Consider the following 26,604-nt stretch of genomic DNA (forward strand, 5'->3'; position numbering starts at 1 on the left):
ATCCAAAGAATAAAGATAAACTAAAAGAGAAACTTTTTAGACTCATAGCACATAGTACCAAGTGGTTTAGGTAAATTAAAAGAAATCTCCAGGTCATAAGATAAATTTGTAACAGTCCAAATTCATTAAAAAACAAAATAAAACACCCAAGAACTTAGAGTGCATAAGGCTTCAGAATTCCATGGAGAAAGTAAATCTGAGCTTTAAATAATATCCTGAGGGTGAAAGAAGAATTGCAAGTATAGTGAAAGTGGGTTTGAGAGAGATAGAGAGAAAAAGAGACCCCGTTAGGTCAAAGTCCACATGATTTGAACGTGACACATTTTGAAACAGCCCAAATGAATTTAGTAAACATCTCATGCACGGTCTTGAAAACCTTCCCAGAGAGAGTAAAAGCTAGAGTTAGGTCAGTTTATACTTACATCAGTCACTGATTAGAATCCCATCCCGTAGCAGCAGGAAACAACATGTCCCTCAACATCGTGACTTTCGAGCTAGGGAAAAATAAAATATTCTGTGCTGACCTTGCCTGAAGTCAGCTTTTCCTCATAGCTTTGCTGGAGGTCAGAAGATTTAAATGACAGGACTTTGGCACTAAAGGCTAGTCTGGGAATCGTTTTGGTGCTGACCCTGTTTTTTAGACATACCACATATATCACGCAGACACAGAAGGGAGGCAAATCCCACGCGACCAGTGAGTGCCCCTGACATTGAGCTTTTCCCCGTGGTAGTTCTCAGACTCCAGTGTGCATCAGAATCACCTGGTGGGTTTGTCAAAATACAGATTGCTGGGCTCCAACCCGAGGTTTCTGATTCATAGGTCTGGGGTGGGACCTGAAAATGAGCACTTCTATCAAATTCCCAAGAGATGCCGATGCTGCTGGTCCGAGGCCCACATGCTAAGTGTATTCCTAAATGAACCTTGCACCAAATCATGAGTCCTTTCAGCTGATTTTTTTTTTTTGTATCGCTCAGGTTTCAGTTAGTGATGCCTCTCTTACATTTGCTTGTATGTTGCCTTTAAATATTTCACTAATTTTTTTCATGATATAAACTTTGTCTCTTTCTGTAGAACATTTGTTCTTTCACTTATCACATAGTGCTGAGTGCACAGTAGATTCCTGAGAAATGATTCCTGAATGTAGAATGAATGAAGACAATGTCAAGTATAAACTTACAGTATATTTTATCCTTTTGATTTTTCTTCATCAAAAGTAGCTATGCTTTAGCTTGGCCTAATACCAACTCCATTTTCTTCCCACTTTAAATCTTTTTTTTTTTTTTTCCTGCATATAGACCTCATTTAGGACAAAGAGGAGTACATATTATGGCTTACATACTTCAACATGAAAAGCATATAAAAGGACTTTATAGCCATACTTCTATTTTCATTATCTAAGTGTATTAGTAAAAGCAAACCTATTACATCTTCCTTTTGGGAAGCCAAAAACATGTGGAATTTATGTTATGAGAAACAGCTTTGACAGACTTTATTTGACGTGCACATCAACTGCTGAGGGAAAAAAAAAAAAATCACTAGAGGAAATGCTAAACTAAGTTACGATGCTGTCCTGCCAATAGAAGATTGAAGCTGGTTGGTTGGCTGTATCTTGAAGATGCATTAAAATATGAAGGTACAAAATGGACAGCTGTTTCAGAGAGATCAACCCCGCATTATCCTAACTGATAAATAAATGTGCAATATAATATATAATTCTAGTGTGGGCTCCAGATCTGAGATAATTCTTAAGAGCAGGGCTCAAGTGATTTGTCATCAGACCCTTAGAAGCAATGCTTTGTGTTACATTGCTGCACACTCTGCTTTTATTTAATGGGAGCTATATCATTTTTATTTGATTTCTTATTTATATTTCAGAATTCTTGAAAGGTTATTCTGCTATCAAAGTGAAACTATGTATATACTGCCAAGCCATTTGAGCTCATATATGGATAAATAAGAGATCTCCCCTGCCCCCAGCTCCTCAATGTTCACTGAGAAGTTCCACCTTTCATACTATGATCTGGAAGAAGGAATGGACATCATATATCTGTCCCTTTTTTACCCCTCTGGCTCCAGAACACACTTCCAGATGTGCTCTGAATTTGTAGAAAGGAGAAAAACCTTTTTTCTTTCTTTATTCATAAGATGTCATGTATCTATATATATATTTGAACTTCAAATTAAGAAACATAAAATAATATTTGAAATTAAGATTGTCCCAGAAAATCCTTGTAAGTATTAGATTTAGAGACACAGGTTTTCTAAGCAATGTCTGCTGGTAGCATCTCAGGTGCCTGCAAAGAAGAGATTGGAAGTGTTTGCTTTCAGCTCTCTTCTTCTTCCATTTCCCTTCAGGGTCAGGTTTCAGCATCACCCCCAGGAATGCCCCTGGTGCCCCAAAGGAGCCACAGCAAAGGGACCTCCACAGCAACACACAGGTGTCTGGCTTTGCTGTGGGGTCAACGTTCCAATAGCACATTGTCCTTCCTTCTTTAAACATATCAGCAAAGAATTATTCCCCATTGCTGTGTATGTATGACCTCTTCAAAGTCACTGGAGACACCTGGGGCAGAAGATCTTGAAAATAAAAATATTAAGAAAAGCCAACCCAGAGTTACAAGAATTAAAGTATATATTAAAAATTTACAATGAATAATGATTTTAACCACCCAAATTCAATACAATGTACTCTGGCAATTCACCAAGTGATAATTACAGAATTTATTTTAAAATATATTCGTTTATAATGTGTTGGATGGCATGGTCTAGTAATGGCATGCACATTTACAGTGGTATGAAGAACATCTAGTTCTTTTCAACTTCAGCAGCTTGTCCATAGTGTGACCTCATGTGAAAATAACATCAAAAGTCTAAATCTGAGCCTTTTCATGAATGTGAGGCCACAGCTAAATGACGGTGTTGGCCCACCTTGAATAGGCACCATATGCAAGATATTCCCCAGCTCACTTTAGGGAATTAGACTCATTATTTCACAGATTTAAAACATCCTATAAAGATGCTTTACGTGAAAGAAACCAAGCACTGAAGAGATCTAGACTTTGCTTTTTATCTAGTAATTAAACTGAATTTAGCCTTCAGTCCAAAAAAAAAAATGTAAGAGTTGCACTACTGGTTAACGCAAGAGAAAATTCTGGTGCTCAGACCATATGTACCTATCTGTTAATGTAGTTAAACACCAGTGAATATTATTAACATGTCCAAGGCTTTGGTCAAATGTTAGTTACATTCAACTAGAAAGAATATTTTTACTAGAGAAACTTTAAAGGCTCAATCCATTATACTCCATATAGAGGAATTTCATCTTTCTGTATAATTATCATTGTCAAATTTACTCTCTTGATTTATTCAAAAATCAAAGGAATCAATCCTTACCCCTTTCTGGTTTTTTTAATAATTCATCTCTACAGAATGTACACAACGGGTCACAACTGAAGATCAAAGAACTGACCTCTTTTTTGTCTTTAGCTAAAAGGATCATATTGTTGACAATAACTTTAAAGGACTTTGTGGGGGGGGGAAGAATAAAAAAAGGGACTTTGTCTCTGTTACAAACCATAAATTTCATCAGGTGTGGCCTCACACCAGTGAATGCACTTCATAAAAACATTTATAGTAAACCCCACTATATCTATATTCTCACTTAACTGCAGCTCTTCATACATAATGTTTACTGCTCCAAGTCAAGAAGTAATGCACACATGGGTACTTATATGACTTTGCTATTTCAGGATTTTGGAAATGATTATCTTGAATAAGGTAATAAGGTGATATGGCTTTGTTTTTAGATTCCAGATGTATTTAAAATAGCTTAGACCATTCTGGAGATTTTGTTACCAAATCATTTCATGTGAATATGTCAGATTTGCCTGCTCAAGGCATGCTTTACATTGTCATTGTATTAACACCGCAGGGTTTTTATGCTCATTGCCAGTTTCTACATCCTAACAGCTCCAAATTTCTCTTTCTGGAGCCTTTCTAGTTGCCTCTCTGGACAAGATGTGTATAAAGCTATTTTTATCTGGAGCCCCATTCCAGCAATTCCAGCCTACATTTTGTAGCTTTCTCATATTCATCTTCCCAAATTTCCCTCACCTAGATGCTCATTTTACTGCATATAATCTGAGACATATACCTAAGAAATGTTCCTTTACTCACACTGTTCACCAAGTACCTATGGTTTCAAATTCAGTCTTTACAATTTTCTCGTTTTCTTTTGATTCCCACTGACTGTTTTTTGAAATATCAACTTCTTTATCTGCTTCCAATTTTACCTTTCCTATGTGAACACTGGAAGTCTAATCTGGAGACATAGATATCAGTTATTTCCCCCTTCCAGTGACTATTCTCCCATGGGTCTTGGTACCTGCCAGTCAGATTTCCTTGAGCAATCATCCTTCTTCACATCAATCTTTTGGGTGGGGCTGTTTTACCCCTTGCTCTGACAATGGACATGTGCCCAAACTTGACCAATGATAGTGAGACCTGGGTCTTCAGCTGCAACAATTGGGAAAGAACTCTCTTTTTTCTTTTTCTCCTTTTCTTTTTTTTTAACCTTCAAATCATAACATGACATTTGTTAGACAAAATTTTGATTAACAAGTAAATAAAATCACGCTATAGAAGTTTGGAGACCACAGAAATACCTGTTCTAGTTTACAAAAACTCTCACAAAATTTGCAAAAGAGACAATCCACAAGGGCAACTAAAAGCTGTGCATTATTCTATTTAGCATGCATTCTACAACACAGCATTCTGCTCCCAGATACCCTGCGGGTGCAGGCACACACATGGTATTTCATTGAGAAGGTGTCCTGGAATTATCAAGAAGGAATCTTAAAGGTGGTCAGAACAGCTGGAAGGCATTATAAACCAAAATTGCCAATGCAATGAGTAACTGAAGAAAGTTGAATGTACATTTAGTAAGGAGAAATAGATGACAAAGTTATTCGCCTCTATTTCTGGGAGCAAAACTGAGGCTAAAAATAGCCCAAGAGGGTGAGGAAATACGTGCTTAGGATTGGCTTTTAGTCTTCATCCATTTTAGGCAGTGACTATTATCCCAGCTCCATGGGGATTCTAAAAATTAGAACATTTGTAGAAGATTTGCTCCTGAGTGTAAGAAGAGCTCTTTCTACTAGGGTGACTTGGTTAAAAGTAAGCCTGGAGATGCTGAGGACCACAACCTGAAAGGGTCTGCCTAAGAATGAAACTAATACCAAGCACAGCTGATGCACCTGACTTTTTAGTTATGTTAGCCAAAACACCTCTCTCTCTCTGTTTTTCCCTCCTTATATTAATTTATGAGTACCTGCTATGGACCCACAAGCATAATAGAAAGTGAGGTGCCTACAAAGAAGTATATTACAAGTTAGTTATATAGATGAGAACAATACCCATCAGTATTTTTGTGTGCTACTGAAGCTATGTTGGTATCAATTAAAATTAGACTATTCTAAAAAAAAAAGGAAAATGGCAAGAACATTGCAGACAACCACAGCATGAAGAGAGAATGCAGTGAGAAGGAACATAATTGTACAATTGTGAGTGTGCAGACATTCCCAAAGTACGAACTGAGGACCCTTGCCCCATGTTGTATAAGAATTTCTGTAACATGATCCTGGTCAACATTTGGATATAAAAAAATGGTACCCTTGTCCTCACATTCTCCCCTTGGGTCATGGTCCTCAGACTAGAAAGCAGAGAGAAAATGTTGGCAAGAGGCATCCACTAGAGCAGAAGAGATTGTAAGTGAACACTGGCTGGGCTAAATGAGCTCAAGTCTCTTGACATGGAAGAAACACATTTCCATTTCCACATCCAAGTTTTGTTCTTTCTAATCTCTTCCCTATAAACTCCTGCTCTTTTGTATTCTCATCTTTGGTTGGATACTCTTTATTTTGGCTTTAAATAGGCTCTTTTAATGCCTCCACCTGATGGATAGCTCCTCGTCTTGGTACACTGGCTTCTCAAGTACATGTTCACTATCTTCTAGGTAAGTCAGAATTATGATTGTTACCGTTTAAGAGCTTCTCTTAAGCAATCCTTTTCAGGATCAGAGATTATTTTCTCTCTTGCAGCTGTTGAAATTTGCTTTCCTAGAGTCTGCAATACATATCTGACTTCTTGTCTATTACAAATTCTGAGGTTATAATACTTAATGGTAATAACCATAGAGATTTCATTGTCATGAGCCTTTAATTTACCCAAAGTCTATTTTCATTTTATTAAAAAAAATTGAAAGTAAGACTCCTTTCAACAAAGATTACTGTCCCTTTTGCTTCACTTCTATGCTCCTCTTAGTAAATCATAGTGAGGGCAGTATCTCCTGCCACTTTTTCTACAGCTTAGGATATTAAATTGTCACCAAGACATATTAAGAAACAGATATTCTTCTTTCAGTTGAAGGAGGTGTCTGGCAAATGTCTGAACAGCCCAAATCCCCTTCCTTTTATTTCTTGCATTTGATTTTTTACCAAGTTTTATATTTTCTACTCTTACAATATCTTTGGGGTCATTTTCCTCTTCATTGCCAGTTAAGGACACTTCCAACTGGATCAACACAAAAGCCTTCTAACTGGAATCTCTGTCCTCAAGTTTTTTTCCTTTCAATTTCTTCTGAAATCAGCTATCAGATAAATCTCAAAACAGTGCATTTAACTCATAACATTCCTGTTCAAAAACCTACAATGCATCTCAAGTAACAATAGGATAAAACTTGACACTCAAGGTCTCCATGAACAACTTTACAGATTTATCTTCCACTACTTCTCACTATGTCTTGATGGTAATCCTCAGGTCCAGCCACACTTACATATTGTCATCTCTGCCACCGAATGGATGCTTTCTCCCCTCTGACATTCCTACATGTTCTAACTCTACTATTTTTCCCACATCTTCTTAATTGAACTGCCAATATTTTTGACTATTACTCTGTATAATATGTTGTGGGAGATTCAGTGATGATGAGGCAAAATTTCTGCCTAGACTTGTGACTTGTAGTTTATTGAAGGAGACACAGTACGATCTAGAACTCTAGAGTGTGAAGAACCTACACTGATATAACACATTTACATAAGTTTTGAGAAAATAAGATAGGAGACTATTTCTGACCAGGCGGTTTGTGAAAGACTTCATGGAAGCAGGATCATTTGAGTGTATGAGGGATAAAATATCACCACATTGCAGTATGGGCATTCTAGTTTAAAACATTAGCCAATAGTTCAGGGTGCTGGAGTACAGTGTGTATGTCTGTGGTGCATGGAGAGAAAAGATCGTTTGAGATAAGGCTGCAGAGTTAGCAGGAGTAGTGCCAAAGGGTTTGCATTTTGCTCTCTAGTCTAGGGGAGACTTTCAAAGGTTCTGAGCAATGGAATAACATGATAGAATCTGTGCTTAGTGAAGATATCTCTGGCAACAATATATATATGTGTATATATATATATATATATTATAAATGACTTTGAAAGAAAGAGAAACTAAAACTGTTGATCAGATAGGTGGTTCTTGTAGTAATCTATGTCAATGGTGATGAATGCCTGAATTAGAGAAAGCAGTGAGATGGGAAAGGAAGGATTAGTAGGCAAAGCATTTCTGCAATAGATTCTGTAAGCTTAGAAAGGCGAAGAAAGTAGGCATTGGGCATTTTAGAGGGACATTAATTTATTCAATACAATTTCATAGGACACAATATTTGTCAGGAACTCTGTTGTGAACTAGGAATACTGAAACAAATATCCAACAAATGTCCAACAAATATACTGAAACAAGTCCAAAACTGAAAGAGTTTACAATCTAGTCAAATATAGAAACATAAACAAATATCACTCAAAGTAATAAGATATCTATATCTATCTATCAATCTGCTTTCTCAGGGCACAGTGATATGAAAGAGGTGACTTACTAACATGCCATTTGAACTGGTTCTTTAAAGATAAGTAGAAGTTTGATAAACAAGATGGGGTAGATGAGATATTGAGGCAGAGAGAAGAGCTTCTGCAGACACACAGATGAATTAAAGTGCATGGTGTGTTCCTAGTGCCCCTGGGCAACTGGAGAAGGCAGCATAAGTACCTGGTAGAAGGTAGAAGGAACACTTGCTAGATTGTGCTCAGCATTTTTCATTTTGTTCTGAAGGTGATAATAAAACAGGAAAGGGTTTAAAAAGGCGTCTATGTTTAGAAAAGTAACATTAAGCTGAAGATAAACTGGGGGTAAAGATTGAAGGCAGGCAGTTCAGTAGGGAGTTGTTGCAATAATTCAGATTCAAGAAAATGAATCTCCAGACTCAGGCAGTAGAGGGAAAAAATGGAAGATTAAATGTTTATGTAGTTGGTGGAATCTAGATATAAAGCACAACCAAATGTAGAAAAAGGTTAGAAGGTGACTGTGAGGATTTACGTATAAATGATTGAGCTGACACTGTTGCCATTGACTGAGAAAGAAAATACAAGTTGAAGAACAAGGTTTGTGCAGGAAGTATAAGTGATAATCATAACAGCTAATATTTACTGAGCATTTATGTGCCAGGATCACTCTAGTATTTTGTATGAATTAACTCTTTAATCCTCACAATAGAGTTATGAAACAATTAATCTCATTATCTCCACTTTACAGATGAAAAAATTAAGGCATAGAGAACGTAAGTAACTGGTCCAGGCTTGCACAGCTAGTAAGATGCAGGGCCAGAATTTGAGCCCAGTCAACACTGTGCAAGAGAATTCATTCTTAACTTTTGTCCACCCTTGTATTTGACTTTGGACATATCAAGCTTTCTGTGTTGGTAGAGAGTTGAAACTCTGAAGGGTGAGAGAGCAGTCAAAGGTCAAGACGTGGAAATGGCATGCAGTAATAGAGAATAGAGTGAAAGTAGAGTGAAAAGGGAAAAGAACTGAGGATTGAACCTTACAAAGTGTTTCTAATTAGTGTTTGGAAGTTGTATGTGAGTCAAGGTGAGACTTGGGTGTGAGCAGAGAAGTAGGAGGAGAGGAAGATGAGTACATGTTTTGCAACTAAAGAGAGTAGATACTGTCAACAACAAACATGTGTTCATCAGCATTGAGACCAAGATGGTAAAGGACTGATACCAGGCCATGAGCTTTGGTATTTGAGGGTGAGTTTGAGGAAAGATAGTAAGCACAGATATTGCTTTTTAAACTTTTTTTGTGGCAAAAAACATGATATCTACCCTTTAAAATTTTTTAAGTGCCTCACAATTAAGAGCTATGTCTTGGAAGCCATAGGAAAATATGCTCCAACTGAGGTCAGCATGAATGCACCCAAGTTATTCACCTACAGGCTTCAGAAAGATTACATCAGCAGTGGTAGCCAACACAGAATGAGGACCTGAAGGCTTTTGATTGAATGTTACATGTAGCATAAGACATTCAGAACGTTCTTATGTTTCCAAAGAAAACAGAGGGGAAAATAAAGAAATGTGATATGTCTTAAACTCTCTGTCAAAATAAATTGATAAATATAAAAAAATTAAATGTATAATACAGTACTGCTAACCATAAACACAGTGTTGTACAGCAGACCTCTACAAATTTTCTTTTTTTTAATTATATCGTTCTTTGTAAATTTTTTTTTATTTCAGCATATTATGAGGGTACAAAAGTTTAGGTTATGTATATTGTCCTTGCCCCCCCTCCCTACCTGAATCAGAGCTTCAAGCAGTGTTCATAACTGAAATTTTATGCCCATTGAACAGCAAGAAGGGAAGGTAGTCATATAATGGGCCAAAAAGGAGCCACAAACAATGAAATGGATGAAGAGATAAAAGAAAGACAATGTAAAAAAAAAAAAAAAAACAGAATAACTCTGGATGGTAGAGATTGGTTCCACTGTAAAGATAAAAGTGTTAGTTTTTAAAAGAAGGATGAACACACAATTCTATGAAAGATTAGGAATTGAGGAGACATAAGACCTACTCCAATCCATTTAACTGAACTTAAATGAAGTTTTAAATATACTCAGAAGAGTCATGTGAGAGTCATACCACTGTGATAATATTTTAAAAAACCTGTCTCAAGTTACACCATCTATGGGATTCATCTAGACCACTTCCCACTGGTGAGGCTTATCATTTTTCTTGGCATTCTTGGTCCCTTGATATCCTTGTACTGAGACTCAGCTTGGGTGTGCCCTCCCTCCATTATCAGATGCTCTATATTTGGTCTTTGTGTCTATGTCCCATAATCCCATGTAAGAAGCCCTAGTTCCTTCCCTCCCCCATTCCTGGAGGGACAGACTGGCTGGATCTTCCTCTGGTTCTTAAACTCTACATTAAAGGAGAGTGATCAGATAGAAATAATCTATGAAGTTAGCTAAAACAATGCACGTTGGATGACCTCAGCCTCCTCAGGGAAGTAAGAGGTGAGGTCATTTGCTAACAGTGAGGGAAGGGAGTAGGCTCAAGGGTCTGAGGAGAAGAGAGGAAGTTTGGAAAAGTTGCTGTGGAAAATTTGATTGAGAGTCAAATGAATAAAAGGATTTCCAAACAGTCCTGAGGGGCTAACTAAGATTAGATATCACAAATTTGTAGTGGAGCCAACTGGAAGCTTCTTGACTTTCTCTAGTAATACTTGGCAGTCAGATAACAAGAACAGAGAAAACATATGGTTAGGTTTGCCCAACATTGAGGATTGGCAAGACAGCTGCAGAGGAAGTTTGAGATGGGCTAAAGGATCTGGATTACTAGTAAGAGAGTAACCATTGTGCTCAGGCAAGGCAGAGAAATGAATGAACCAACTGAACCTCAAAATAACTGAAAATGATCACCTTGCTGTCATGGTGTTGGATGATGTCAACCATTTTCCATTTAGTCAACAATTGCACACCTTACCACAGCCACAGTGAGAGCTGCAGCTTTGCTAACTGCCAGATGGAAAGAAATCCATTCCCAGCCAATGAATGATTACCCTCATTTACGTACCCCTGAGTGTTTTGTCTATCATGCTTTTAAATAACTTGAGCAACATGACTCTAACAACTTAGACTATTCTAAATCTCACTCTCTCCTATTCTCTGATAATCTCTGAGAAAACACTTTAATCTTCTGCTCAATTTTCTTTTATTTTGTTTCAATTAAGTCAAAGCCCTGTTTTGAATGATTATATTTTAGTAAATTTATGTTAGTATGAGTTATCTTTTAAAGCATTTTCAAGATAACATTGCAATTTTTTGTTAATGTGACTATGACATTAACTAATTTGTAGTGAGTAGGAATTTCTTGTCATTGGAAGGATTGTGTTATGTATATTAGGTTGGTTTGATCATCTTTCTGATATGATTTTGACCCAAATTATGTATATTAAAAAACTCATTAAAAATCTGGCTTAGAGTTTCCCCTTGTTGTTTCCATTTAACTCACTTCTAATTGAATTCTGGGAGTCATATCTTTATCTCATTCTCAGATTCTAGCATTGGCTCACCTCAAGCTATCCTCCTGCCTTGGCCTCCCAGAGTGCTAGGATTACAGGTGTGAGCCACTGCACCTGGCCTGCATTTTGGCTTTGATGATTGGGTAGTCATTGGAACAAGTGATTTAATGTTGTGATGGAGGTAAAAGGACAAGTTCATTGGCCTGAGAAGTGAAAGGAGTTAAGGAATTGGAGAGAGTGAGTATAAATGGTGTCATGGGAAAGAAGGCGGGTAAAATATTATTTAGAGATGAGAAGGTTTAGTGGCTTTTTCTGTCTATAATGGAAGAGACTTAAGCATGCCAAGGCTTAGGGTAAGGAGTTAATAGAGAGGAAGAATTAGAAGATACAAGAAGCAGAGGGAATAACTGACATGGAATTACCAAAGGGACCATGACTATCTAGAGCTAAGAGGAGGAACTGACATTCAACAGGAGAGGGACACATCTATTTTCAGAAAAGGAAGGAAGAGAGAGAAGGATAGATGTGAGATATCAGACTTCTGAGGCTGAATAAGAATGCCAGTTGTCCTTCCTAGTTTTCAAAATGATAGCTTAGAGCCAAATATTCTTAAGTATTATTTTGCTTAATTTTGACTGGGTTAATTTAGATTTTTTTTTTTTTTTTTTTTTTTTTACCAAAGGTGAGTTTATCTAAAGTAATGAGTGAAAGCTTCTAGTTGATTATTAAGGGTGAGTTATAGACGTTTCCTAGCTTTACTGGAAATAGGTAATACACAGAAGTTTTCCCAACATGTTCTTCGTTTATGTTAAGCATAATGACTACTTGCCAGGTCGTATTGCCTGGACTCTTGGAGAAGTGATAGCCAAGAGCTCATGTTAGCCCAAGGGAAGTCAGTGAAGGACACATCCAACAACAACAACAAAAATTGTTTAAATAATTCAGACTGTGGCTTGGGCTGAAATTCAAATCATTTTCCTATTAGGTGATTTCCCAATGATCTCTTAATAGAAGATCCTGGAAGACTGGAGTTTAGAAATCTTTTTAAAAATATTTTTGAAGTTATTTCATGATGATTCAGTTTCTATTTCTATTCAGAGTACTGAGATTATTTATAATCTTATAACTGCTTTTTTCTTGGTTATTTTTATATCATTACAGAAGACTTTAAAATGGTAAATTGCTGACATCTCTTCATATTGGCCTGACTATTTCTCTTCATTTCATGAGCTTTGATTATGTAAATAACTGTATCATATCATTCTCAATGCAAGCTCCTATTGAGGTGTGAAGGACAGGCAGTCCCAAGAAATACAACTCCATTAAAATGCATTGCTTCATAGGGAACACTAAGGTCCATTGTGAACACAACAACATGCAGCCATAAAATGATTAAAATGTCTCTGGTAATAAAATTTTGACCTGAAGTTGGTGACAGCAGATTGGTACTTTCTTATGCTGCAACTACTACCTGTTACTGTGGAAAGTGGGGATGGAGAAGTAGAATATCATGAAGCTCTAATACAAAGACTAGATAAATTCCTAAGTATAGCTGAAAGATAACTGATGTCATTTCCCATTATAAAATATAACATACCTCTAAAACGTCTGATTCCTCACATATACTTTGATTATCTTCTTGCATCATTGGAAGACTATTTAGTATGTATGTGGGTTCTCAGGGAATTTATTGGGCATTAAATATTAAATACCTTATTAATAAATGATCTTTTTACATTCTTTTCTTTCTCAAGACAATTTCTTTTTAATCAGGAAGACTGAAATGTCTAAACCGAAATATAAACACACATATATATGCATTTTTTGTTATATGATCATTGTAGCAGTTTAAAGTAATTCTGAGAAGTATGAAGATAAAGATAACCATTGTAATCCCATTGTCTAGATGTTAATTAATTAATTACATTTTTGATTCAGCAGGTATCTATTGAGCACCTACTATGCCCAAGGTGTAATGGTAGGTTTGGAGGATAAAATAGAGAGCAAAATTACCATGGTCCCTGCCATCATGAGAACAGCACTACATAATATTTGGGCTCACATCCTTCCAGATAGTTCTCTGTGAGTAATGGTTATATGTGGGTGTGTGTTCATATTTTAAACACATAAACACACACATATATTTTATAAAATTAAATGAACTACAGCTCATCATCCACATCTTTCTTTTCTCAGGGAACAATAGGTTGTCAACAAATATAGAGTAGAACATCACTTTCTTTGACTGCATAGTCTTTTATTGAATGAGTGTCTTAGGATGGGTTCCCTAGTAAATAGAGTTTGAGATTTGTTGTGCAGGAAGATTATGGGGTGGAGTGAACTTTTATGAGAGAGTGAGGGAAGCAGCAGAGCAGCAATGGTCACAGGGAAAAGTTGAGCTACAATACAGTTGCAGTCAAGGTTTTATACAACTACAAAGGAAGCTCAGGAGCTGGCATGGCCCTTCAGGGGTATCATTCAATTGAAACCAATCCTTTGCATGCCCACATCAAACAGTCATTGAATGAGAGCTGTCTTCCAGGGAAGGGGCATACTTTTGGGTGAAGTAGCTCCATTAACCTATGTGAACTGCTGATAGGCAACTTTCTTTGTAGCTGGGGGAGTAAGTGACTTGGTCCTGAATGGGTGATCTGGGCAGTCACTCTAAGACATCATCTAGAAAAATGGATATATTGTAAATCAATTTCCAAAACAACATCTAGGTTGTTTAAAAATAGTCTTTATTACCAACAATGCTACCATGAATATTCTTATATATATAGCTTTTGCGTAATTTCACAACAGTAGCAAATGCCATCATAGAACTGGATTCACTGATAAAAATGAGGACGATGGAATCCCAAAATAACAAGGACCACATGGGAACACTTAACCATCAGAAGTGAGGTGAGCACAGCTATCATAATGGGTGACAAGGGTATGGTGCCATCAGGGATGCAGCCACATGCAGCATCTCTAGGGTCAAGATAAATGGGCAGCCACCAGAATATTACTCATTCTATTTAGTCAGAATAAATCAAGGGTTGATGATCAGAACACTATGGGCAGTCACTACATTAAAAAGTCACAATTTTTCTTCCAGTTTTGGACTAGAGATAATTTTTAGAAGACTTTGACTGAAGAAAAGGATTATTCTCAGGAAAAAGCCCCTTGCCACATCATGGCAAGTATGTATGGTATTGATTTCCCCAGTCCTTTTCTATATGGACCTATAGCCATTTACTTTGGCAATGTTCTCTGGGGGAAGGAGGATGCATAATGTTTCTATGACTTTTGGATACTAGGTCTGAGTTTATCTTGATGCCTAGAAATCCAGAGCATCATTATGTTAAAGTGGGCCTCTGGGGATCATATGACGAATGAAGTCCCAGCCAAGGCCTGTCTCACAGTGGGTCTAACTGGCTTCATGCACAAATGCAGATCATTTCCTTCATTCCCAAATACATAATTGGAATAGGATTGGTATTTTGCCTGTGGAATAAGAACGATCATTGTGAAGAAGGCCAAGCAGAAGATTCTAAAATGACCTCCCACCCATGCAATATAGTAATTAGAAAATAATATCACATCCCAGGGAGAATGGCAGAGATCAGTGATACCTTTAAGGACATAAAGTTTGCAGATGTGTTTCTCATCATATATCCTTTAATTCATCAGATTGGGCTCTACAAAAGCAGACGATTCTGGTGGATCACAGTAGCCTACCACAAACTCAACCTGGCAGTGGCTTCTAATTGGAAATGCTGTGGCTGATGTGTCATATTTACTTAACAGATTAAGCTAGCTTCAAGCAACGGCATATGGTTCTTTCCAATTCCTATCAAGAAGGAAATCATTTGATCAGAGATCAGAAATAATTTGCATCCATTGGGGCAGACAACAGTATATATACAAGGTCTTTCCCCATGGGCATTTTAATTCTCTTGCTCTTTGTCATAATATATTCCAAAGGAATCTGGATTGTTTGGACATTTTACAGAACATCACATTGATCTACTGTATTGATAACATTATGTTAATTGGGCAAGATGAACAAGAAGTAGTAAGTACGTTAGAGGACTTGGTAAGACCCATGTGCTGCTAGATCTTCTGACCATCAGTACATTTTTACAGGTCCAGTGGTTTGGAGCACACCAGAACATCCCCTCTGAATTAAAGGCAGTGCATCTTGCACTCTCCACCACTAAGAAAGGAGAACCACACTTGACAGGCCTCTACAGGTTCTTGAGACAGCATATTTTATTCTTGAAAATATGGCTCCAATCCATTTCTTGGGTATACGAAAAACTGCCAATTTCAAGTAGGACTCAGAGAAGCAAAGGGCTCTGCTGCATTTCAAGAGGCCCTGCCATCGGGAACTTATTTAGTATTAGATATATTCTTACCTAAGATAGGGACTATAACAGTAATCCAGATGGGACTTGGTGGTAGCTTGGACCAAGATGGTAGAAGTAAAAGTGGTGAGAACGAGCTAAATACATTTTAAAGGTAAAAGCTAACAGGATTTCCTGATTAATTGGATGTGGCTTAACAGAAAGAGATGAATCAAGAACTATAACAAGGTTTCCTATCACAGAGTATTAGTTTAAATGTTTGTTTAAATATCATCTTCAGGAACAGCACTGTAAATTCCTAAAGAGTAGCAATCATGTTTTATTTTCTGAAGTCTGTGGACCTCATTTAATGCCTGGTGCATAGCTAGCAGACCCTCAAAGAAAGCGCTGAGAGCATTTTAAAACACATGTGCCTGAAGTATCGCCACTGCAAATACTGTGATCTATTTTATTCACTTAAATAAAGATTGCTTAATCAAATACATAGTAATTATTTATAGTCATAGAACATAAATATTCTTAGCCTGATTATGGGGTTTTTTTTGTACAGAAATATAGGAGATAAATGAATGAGACATGACCTGGAATAGTTCAATGTTATTTTTCCCTATTCCAAAAGTGCAATTATTGATTTTATTTTTATCATGGTTAGAATAATACTAACATTTGTCATCTCTGTCTTTTAGCACTCAGCTCATGTGGAACTATTAAAAATTGCCCATATAGATTGTGCCATAAATAAAACAGGGTTGCAATATATGGTGCAGCACACCATTTTAGAAAGGTAGATAAATGCAGTCTGTATGCTATATGTTAGTATGACTAGGACATTTAGGTAGCAATCAGTAAAGATAATGATGAAGATACTTTGTGGATGAATTATGTATCAATTGTTTTCCTGAAAAAGAAATACAGTGGAGATGAACTTTATTTATGACTGGATTTCTTTAAAAGGGTTAGAAAGGTTGCTATTTTATTGTATGCTCTAGGTTCTCAAATCAATATTTACTTTGTCCTATGCTAATGCCATCCTATCCATTTGTTAAAATAAACAATAAAAAGTGACCTAGTTATTGTGCTTTCAAATCAACTTGCCTAAGGGTAGACATTGGAGAATTAGTACTGTAAGACTTCTTTTTCCAATGGTATTTTAAAGTATTGGATGAATACATTACTTAAGTATTGTCACTTTTCTTTCTGTATTTATTCTCTGGCCTCTCAGTACTTCCAAAGGTCTTTATCTATCATGTAATAATTCTGGAATTAGTGTCTGGAGTCCTTGTGAAAAAATATTTCTCTTTACCAAATTATAAAATATATTAATAAGCTGTAGATGTCAACTCCACGTGGATCTATGGATGCTTGGTCTCACCCTCGTCCCTTTCTTATGAATGAGGAAGGTATTTTTGTCCACTTGCACATTTGTCTTTCATGCTCTTTTTAAAGCCAAGATGACATATTGACATGGACAGGATTCTCTTTTGGATAACGTTAATTTAACTGGCTCACAACTAAACAGAAACTACTACACCCACCCCCCTTTTCTTTTCTTTTAACCTGAGCTCCCTGTTCAGTGTGAGAAAAATGACTCACATATGCCTTTTCTGATTTGCACCCAGAGTAGTAGCTCTTAGGTGTGGCAGCCTGGTAAGAAATTCATCAGCTGAATCCACCATTTGTCTCGTTTGATTGGGAATTATCTTAAATCATTCTTGTTTAACAATTTAATTCCAGGAAGTTCAGGTTTAATTCATGAGAACCCATTTAACAATAATGATTATAATTGCTTTTTTGTTTTACTTTTAGGTGTCTCTCTAAAAGGGATATGAATCATGTAGATTTTTGGTCAAGAGAACAGGCAATAGATTTAGTTGTTTCAAATGTAAACACAGCAATTTCTAAATCCCTCAGTAGGGGTTGTACAGTCAACCTTTGGCTTAGTAGTTCAATAATCATTATGACTGACATTGAAATTCTATTATGGCATAGTTTTCCACAAAAGGTAGTGTCATAGAAAATATTAATATTCTAAAATAAAATTCAAGATCAGAAATTTTCATCCTTTTGTAATTGTAGCACTTTATATTTTGATTCAATTTTGAGATTCTCCCGCTCCATTGCATTTAAAACATTCTTATAGAATATGCAAATTAATAAAGATTAAAAATCTGCTAACAAAAGGGGAAACTAGGCAATTTAATAATTTTTACAATTATGAAGGAACTGTTCACTCAAACATAAAAAAGTTATGATTAAGTGAATGTTGGTATTAAGTGATTAAAAGTGAAGTAGGAAACTTTGAGCTTATACGTGTTCTAAAAATTTATCATTTTAAATTACTTTATAGTTTCTTATAAACATATAATGTTTATATTTGAACATTTTAACCCTTACAAAGAATAATTCTATAAATAGCTAAATGACATAAGCAAAGTAATTATAAGATACAAGTGAAACTACCATTTAAGAGATATTTCTTTTGCAAAAGGAAGCTGTGGAGAAGATATTAGATTGTTTATTCAACCATTAATCGGATGTAGTTTATTAAAAAACAAAAGTTTAAGGGCTGTTGAAATTACAACAAAAGCAAGAAAAACAGGAGAGTAAACTATGCTATAATATTTATTTTACTAGTATCTGCTTTTGGTGTGAAACTCAGTATCACAATCAGAGATTTTAAGATGTTTCATATATCCTGTTAGAAAAACATGGAAGAATATAAGGGAAAGAACACTTTATTCAACTTAAAAATAGGCCATTTGTTTACAGTTTTTGAAATTTGTCACAAAATAATTTCCTTAGACTCTTTCTTTTCTAATTACATTTGAAGTACACCAGGTTCTCAATTGAGTTGCCTGATACAGGGAGTAACAATCTTAAGAAATCATTTTTTGTTCAAGACCTTTTTAAAATTTTCTATCATGATGGGAAGTAGTAAGAAATATTCAGCCAAATCCTCCCCAAATCCCCTGAATTTTGCCCTTTCCATTAGTGAAATTTGACTAAGTTCAGTGTTGGTTATGAAATGCAAAACTAGATAAGCTTTGATGTGACTTTTTTTACTCAGGGAAAATGTTTATAGTGTTTTGAGAAAATTATTACATCAAGTAAATCAATATGGTCACTACAGAAATAATAATGATGAGCATTACAAAATACAGATTTCTTTTTTGTATATTATTTCAGTTGATTCTTGCAATTACCTATTGAGGTCCCTATTTGTCTTCATATGAAAAAGATGTAAAAAGATTTATTATTTATTTTTAGTCAGTTAATTCAACCTGGCATATCAACTGTGATAGTACTAATGATGGAAATAAGGTTCATTGCCTATAGAAGCAAGACTTTTTTGTGCTGGATAATATCACATGTATCACACAACTCTCATTTGAAGGGTGTTTTACATTTCACAACTTGCTTTCCCAAATATTATCTCATTTGGTCCCCCAAACAACCTTGCTAGGAACTATGAAAGATATTATATTCCCATTTTTTATATGAGGAAACTGAGGCTAAGGAAGGTTCAATGATTTTGCTAAAGCAAAATCTGAGATGAGGGCTAGGAGACACTCCTGGGTGTCTGACTTCGATAATGTAATGTGATGCATATGGAAAGGACAGACACTCAAGGAAACAGAGTAACTCAGGCAAAGAAGGAGTTATTTAGTATAATTATGGCTAGGAGTGGAAATAGAAAAGAAATACTTATAAGGATATTTATAAATGTTACTGAACAAATCCAACTGAATGCCAATATTGTCAATTCCATAGACTTAGTGTGCTTCCTAACTTCCTACCATTTTTAGGAAGTAACATAAATCGAGAAAATTACATCCACTTTAGGGTCAATAATTCTTGTTCTTAATCTACACCATCTTGTTTTTGTGAGGAATAAAGCAGTATACATAGCAGAAATTCTCTGAACTTCACAGGGAAAAGGGCACTATATAAATATTGGCATTAGTATTATCAATAACATATATAATGCCTGTCACCTCTCTACCTCAGAGACGCATTGTGGACATTTGAATGAGGTAATGTCTGTGAAGCCTTATGAGTTCTCCAAATGAGAATTAAGATATAAATACAAAATGTTTTTATCAATAAAGCAGTAGGTGAATCTGGTCTAGACAGAAAGTAATAAAATTTGGGTAGTGAAGTAGCCACTGGTAGCTTTTTGCAAACAATGCTGGTGATTGGGTACCACTACTTTGGAGTTTGAAATATAAGTCTGTTTTCCTAAGATCATCTTAGTATTATTAAAAATATAAATATGAATCCTTTGAATACCCTCTACAGAGTAAGCTTATATTTCACAGTTCCATCTTTAAAAATATGACTTCCATTGTTATGTTATAACTAAGTAATAAAAGAAAGTCAGTTTCTGTAAAAAGAAAAGGTTTTGCCATTTTTAAATATTTTTTTCTTGATGGCACTTAAATATATCCTACAGAAAAGTCAACTGGGACCATTCAGTTTACAGATAGTAGAGTTTTGTCATTTAATAACATTTTCTTCTTCATTGATCATTCTTGTGATCTTGCGTCAGTTTCCAGATAAGCTAAAATACATTTTTGGAATGTATATACAGAAGTCATAATCTCCCTACTCAAAGAAGTTTCCAATACTCCTTTGAAAATAGCATTTAGAGACACTGCTAATAGAATCATACAGACTATTTTAAGAAATGTTGCTTCAAGAGTAATTCTCTGTTGCTTTTGCTGGTTCCTCTACTGTTGACGGTTATCATCAACAAAACAATCATTTCCTCACAGGGAATCATACCGAATGACATTAAAGGAGTTTAATATTTAGTGCTGTGATATTATATTTGCTTTATTCAAGTTGACAATGGATTTCTAACCTAAATAAATTAATTAAATGGTTTGTCCTCTGCCAGAAAGAAAAAAAATCAAGGCTTTGAGTCGGAGTCTTCACTACTATTGTAAAGATTTCTCCTTTGGGCTCTGGTCCTTAAATCCACTCATATCTTCAGACATAGAAGTTTTAAAATTAAACTCCATGATCACACAAAGACAAATGCACCACAGATGCTTCTGTTCTAGCCTGCCGTCACAATAACACAATACCTAGGTGGGCAAAATGATAAAACTAGGGCGAACTGGGGTGCCTTATATTGAAGTGGTAACTTCAGAGTCAAATTGAGGATGGGAATTGAGGTATACTTATGGACAGCTCACCCTCAACACACACACAGTGAAGGGTATCATATTTGATTGAGTCATTTAGAAAACTAACTAAATATATATATACATATATATTTTTAAGGAGTGACTACATTACAGAAAGACTATAGCCCCAATCTGTCTCAGTGCAGTGGAGAAAATGTTACTTTTTGATACAAGTTAGATTTCAAGGCCTTAATGTCTAATGATCATTGGGAATAATAAACAATACAAGAGGACATGGGGTTGAGTCACTTTCTCTATCTCAGATATATTTATTTCCTGTTTTTTTTTTTTTAAATCTGAAAAGCCAGAGGCTAAATCAACAAGTCACCTTATTATTTAAAAGGAAACTTTAAAAGTATATGGAAATTATTTTTAAATTAATAGTCCCAGGAAGTTCTCTGAATAATTTCTTTGGCATCTATTTGATTAGTATTTTTCTGTGACTATTATCCAACTCCTGTATTGAGTCTGGATTTATCGTCACCCCCCTTTCCCCTTCCTCCGTTGGAGGAATAATTGCTGTTCTTTTCAAATCTCCTAGGATAGTCTTTGCTCTGCAAAGTTGTAACAAGATGTGACATCCAGTCCTAGTTAATCAGTGTTCAGCCCAAACCCACAGTGGCAGTGAAGAAGGTGGTACTTACAATTTGCCCGTGACACTGACCAGGTTTTTAAGGAATAAGAGTGAGGGAAAATAGCATAAAATACTTAAATTTTTATGGAAAAGGTATAACTTGGTGAAAAAGCACCATCATAAATTCCCAAAAAGTGTATCTTAATGATACACTTAGAGTAAATCATTTGCCTTGAGAGACAGGAGGTCTCTGGTGACCCGCATTGCAGCCACAAGAGACTCCTAGACTAGCTACTTTCAGCTAAATGTACTCTCATATTAATATTTTAAAATGCCATAATGCCTCTCTGAAAACCTCAGAGGACAGATACATCAATTTGCGAGGTCTTCACTCCAGGAAATAGAAACAGGGATAATCTGCCATTAAAAGAAATAGTTCATTATGTCTGCTTCTTGGGAGCACATAAACTATGTCCCTCACATACTTAAGTTGCAAATCCTCACTTTAATGTGAAGGGAAACACCATGCCCCAGAGCTTTATTGTCCCACTGTTTATTAGTACAAAAAGGTTTGTTGTGGTATGAAATCCTAAGCTTGTTGCAGTAATCAATCAGCTTCAAAGACTCTTTACCCCAAGCCAGATTCATTACAAATAAATCAATTAAACATAAAGTTTCTATTTTCGGGAGGTTCACAATGTAGAATAGAAGCAAATGCATCACAGTTAGAGAAAGGAATTTTCCTGGAGCAATGTCTTTTCACAAAGAGCCCTTTTGCCTTTATTGCACCATGGAGCACATGCTGTAGTTTGCTCTTTTATTTTAGTTAATTGCAGACATTCTTCTTCTTAGCATATATTTTTCATTGGGGAAAAATCACATCCACATGAAAAAGATATGTGGTAAGCTAAAAATATTGCTGGAGGCAGGAAAATATAAACTATTGGTTTGTGTCTTCTTGTCATTATCAGCCTGAACCTCTAGTGAAGCATTTGGGTAATTTTCACTCTCCAAGCTTTATCGTCTTTTTTTCAACCTTTGTGCTGAGATTGTTTACAGTACAGGCAGCTCAGTGGGAGATGCAAAAAACAAAAAACAAAAAACAAAAACAAACAAACAAAAAAACCCAAAACAAATCAACAATGACAAAAATCTCTCAATATCTCAATTTCAGTCTTTCTCATAATTGAGACAAAAAGAACTACGTGTTCTAAACTAAGGCCTCTTTGACTCATTTTGGGAGTGTAGTGACTGGGGAAAATACAGTTGCAATGATATCTTCCATCTAAGTCAAACTTACCAACTGGACACTATAAAAGCACTCATCAGTGACTTCCTCAATTTTTCACGTATTTTGTCCTAATGTGTTTTTAATAAAACGACCTGTTTACAGAGATGCCTAAGAAGTGAGAGCCTTTGGCCATGAGAGAGGCCAAAACCAAATGATTCCTTACAGATATACAGCCCAAGTCACTCATGTCACAGGGGGTAGGGGTGGGGTTGAGCTGGGTGACAGCGCAGGGAGTGTGGAGAGGGTGCTGAGTAGATCTCCCTTCTTTATCACTCTGCTTCCATAATAAAGTGCCGGGCAGTCCAAACCCAAAAACAAAAAGCTGAAAAAGCCTCAGCATCCTGCTTAAGTATTAATATCTTTTGTCTGGCAGTGCTAATAGTTGTTTTGATGACACACGATATGCTTTACATATGGTGACTTGTGACAGTGCCCTTCTGGAGCCATCCAGAAGAGAAATCACCAAATATAACCGTAAGCACTCGCTGTGAGGTAACACTCTGCCAGCCTGCATGCAGGGTACCTACTTAGTAGGAAGTATAAAGCCACCAGTAAGACATTTTCTCTTAGGTTACTGCATGGTCTTTTTGAGAAAGAAAGAAAAAACAACACCCTTTTCCAGGAATTGACAGTGTGACGGCACTGATTTGTTTGTCTGTGATGAGGTTACATCAAGATCCCCCTCCCCCGCCATTGGTAATAAAACACCTGCTCTGATAATAAACAAAATATACTGGAAAGAGAAAGTGCCCCTGTGAGCCGCTGGCGGGCTTATCTAATGTGCTTCAAAGACTTCTCTGATGTACCATTTTTGGAATGTTCTTTAATTTCCTCATCCTCAACAATAAAAACTTCTGAAAGTGTGTGGTAATGTTAAAAGATGCTAATGATAACATCAGATTACCTAATATTTATGCTATTAAAATATGAATGCTCAAGGGAGTAATGAATTGTGTTTTAATCAACACAAGCAAATCAGACCTTTCCATGGACATTTTTAGTATTCACTAATGGGCAGCATTTATGTATTCTGCAGATAAGTGCTTTGTCTATGAAAGCAAGTATTTTTTTCTTCACATTCATCATAGAAATGTCTAATATTAAATTAGGTATTTATTTATTTTCAAGGAACTCTAAACTTCTTAGAATTGGCTTGGAACATATTTCAGATGATAACAGAGATCATTTATATGTTGATTTATTTATATCTCTTGATCCAAAAGGTATGTGAGGTAAAATATAGAAAATACATCTTAAAAAGTCAAGATATTTATATTAGAATTCACATCAGGAAACATTGGACAAAACATTAAGTATAATAAAATAATTAGGTTATTTTTATAAAGGAGGTTGATTCAGAGTACCACCATTAAAGAAGCTTTTCTACTTCCTCTTACATTCTTACTGGAATTATCTGCTATGATAACAGAAGATTACCGTGTATTTTCTTATAAAAAATGAGGGCTTCTTGAGGGGGGTTGGAACTGATGATTTTTATAAATATTTTTCTATTTTTGTAGAATATTCTATTAGAAGATTAGGCTGTCATCCTTTAGCAGTAAGATAATTAAGAAACATAATTTATTACACAACAGATTTTTTAAAATTACATTATCTAAAATATGTTGTATGCTCTTAATTGTTTCTCAAAACATATGTTCTTTGGCTCTTTTAACTGAATTAGTAATGGAACAGTTTGGTAAAATGGGTCAAACTGAAAGTGTAAACAAAGCCATAACAACAGCATGTTCTTGACAAATATGCTGTCACAGGAAAAATAAAAACAACAGAAGAAGATGATGACAATGATGATGGTGATGATGAAAGAGACAAAGAGGAGGAAGATAAAGTTACTGTGATTTTGCTATCAATATTGAAAATTTCTTTTCCACTATAAATAACCCACAAGTGAACTAACTTTAAAAGGAAATTCTGAATTATAGGAGTTAGATCATGAAATATATGCCTCTATGTTATTATCAACTCAGAGGAGAATATTGACCTTCATATTTGTCATGATAGGAAAGCTTGTGCCTAATTGTTCAAAAATATTGTTCAAGGGTAAGGCTACTGCAGTATATTCTGATTAGATAATTTGGGAGAAGAATTTGATCTACTTTTGATAACCAATTCCTAGCTATTTTAGTTATAATATTGGTATTATGATAACAGTTTTCCAGGAAAAATAATGGAGTGGGAATTTTATCACTGCTTTGGCTGACATATGGATTTAAAAAGAGAAATAAAAATTGATGATGGAGAAATAAATATCCTAAATTGTTCTTCTGCATGTTCTCAGTAAGGTAAAAGAGTATTTGAATGGTCAGTAGATTATCTGTGCCTGAAGCCAGCTTGCTGCTCATGCAGAAGCTCAGTCTGAGAGCCCAGACCTGTCCGGTGGTGAGAAAGTTGGTAAAGAGCTTTCATGCTGAGCACAGTGAGACAAACTGTATGGAGTTTGGCTTATAAATAATTCTCTTTCTGTTAATTGATCAGTTTATATATTATTTCTATTTTCAAAAATTATTCCTGGGGAAGCAGAGTAAATGTGATTCCTGAAATATGTGTCTATCACTCAGTAGAGATATTAAATAGTTCAGGAGGCAAAGGATTTTCTCTTGTCTGTCTGTCCCAATTTTTCTTAATAGCACATGGCTCCCTGATACCAGTCAAGAATAATTCTTTCATCTGTAGAACATACAGAAATTGTCAAATGGCTATGGCTTCAGGAGACATAAGTCACTAAGTCATCCAGGAAAATCTGTGGCTCTATCATCCTTCGTAGTCCATATTTGAAATTGTTCTTTAGGCAACTATTGCCCCAAATCTTAATTATTATGGTGAATTATTTTCAATCCCAGGACTGTCCACTGAAGTTTTCTACAATCCATTAAATAAAATACATTATTTTTAAAACACTTAATGCATGTTTCTGCTGAGTCTGATTGAGAATATAGCCCACCTACTTTACGAAGGTTCTGCTGGCTTCTTGGCAGCTAATGTCAAGAGAAGGGATGACTAATCTGCTATCTCAATCCTACAAACAGAGCCTTCGGAGCAGGTTTGGACCTGCCTAGACCTGTTGAACTGTTGTTAGTGGGGAAATTTCTCTTAGAAGACTGTTGGACCAGAGTGCTTTGAATTCTTTGACTATAATACAAAGTTACTTATAGTATTAGAGAAAAATCTCTTTCTATCTCAGCCTAGTTAAACCTCTGGGTGCATCATTCCAATTAAACGTTTAGAATTTCAAGCATCAATGTTAAGCTATGGAATAGATTTCATGGGAAATTTCTAGCAGATTTACCTTATGCAGAAATTTATTCATACAAAAGCTAATTATTACATATTCAATAAAATAGGCTTGTGTATCAAAGATATTATGTAGCTTTCTTAGGTTAATGAGTAGAGAAAGATTTCAGAGCCAAATTAGATAGGAAGTAAACGCAGTGGAGACAGCTATTTTAAAAGTCTAGCAGTGAAAGAAGAGAGAATAAGATGGTAGAAAAGAGAAGAATTTCAAGCTTTAGTAAAAGCAAAATCTTTTTCCCAAGTATGTTATTGAGGACAATGGGGGAAATCGGAGGTTTACCACAGTCGTGTCTCCTAGAGGGGTTCAATCATTGTCAAGGACAAAGTGAGCTCTGGCAGTGGGGGCAGGTGCTGAGTAAGGAAGAGGAACTCACAGGGATGGTTTTGTTCTTCTAAGAAAAGTAAAGGAGGGGCTTATCTGCTCAAAGCAGGAAAGAGGAGGGTAAATTGGGGATTGCCGAGTGAGTGTTAAGACAT

Source organism: Lemur catta, chromosome 12 (assembly GCF_020740605.2).
Source record: "Lemur catta isolate mLemCat1 chromosome 12, mLemCat1.pri, whole genome shotgun sequence".
NCBI lineage: Eukaryota > Metazoa > Chordata > Mammalia > Primates > Lemuridae > Lemur > Lemur catta.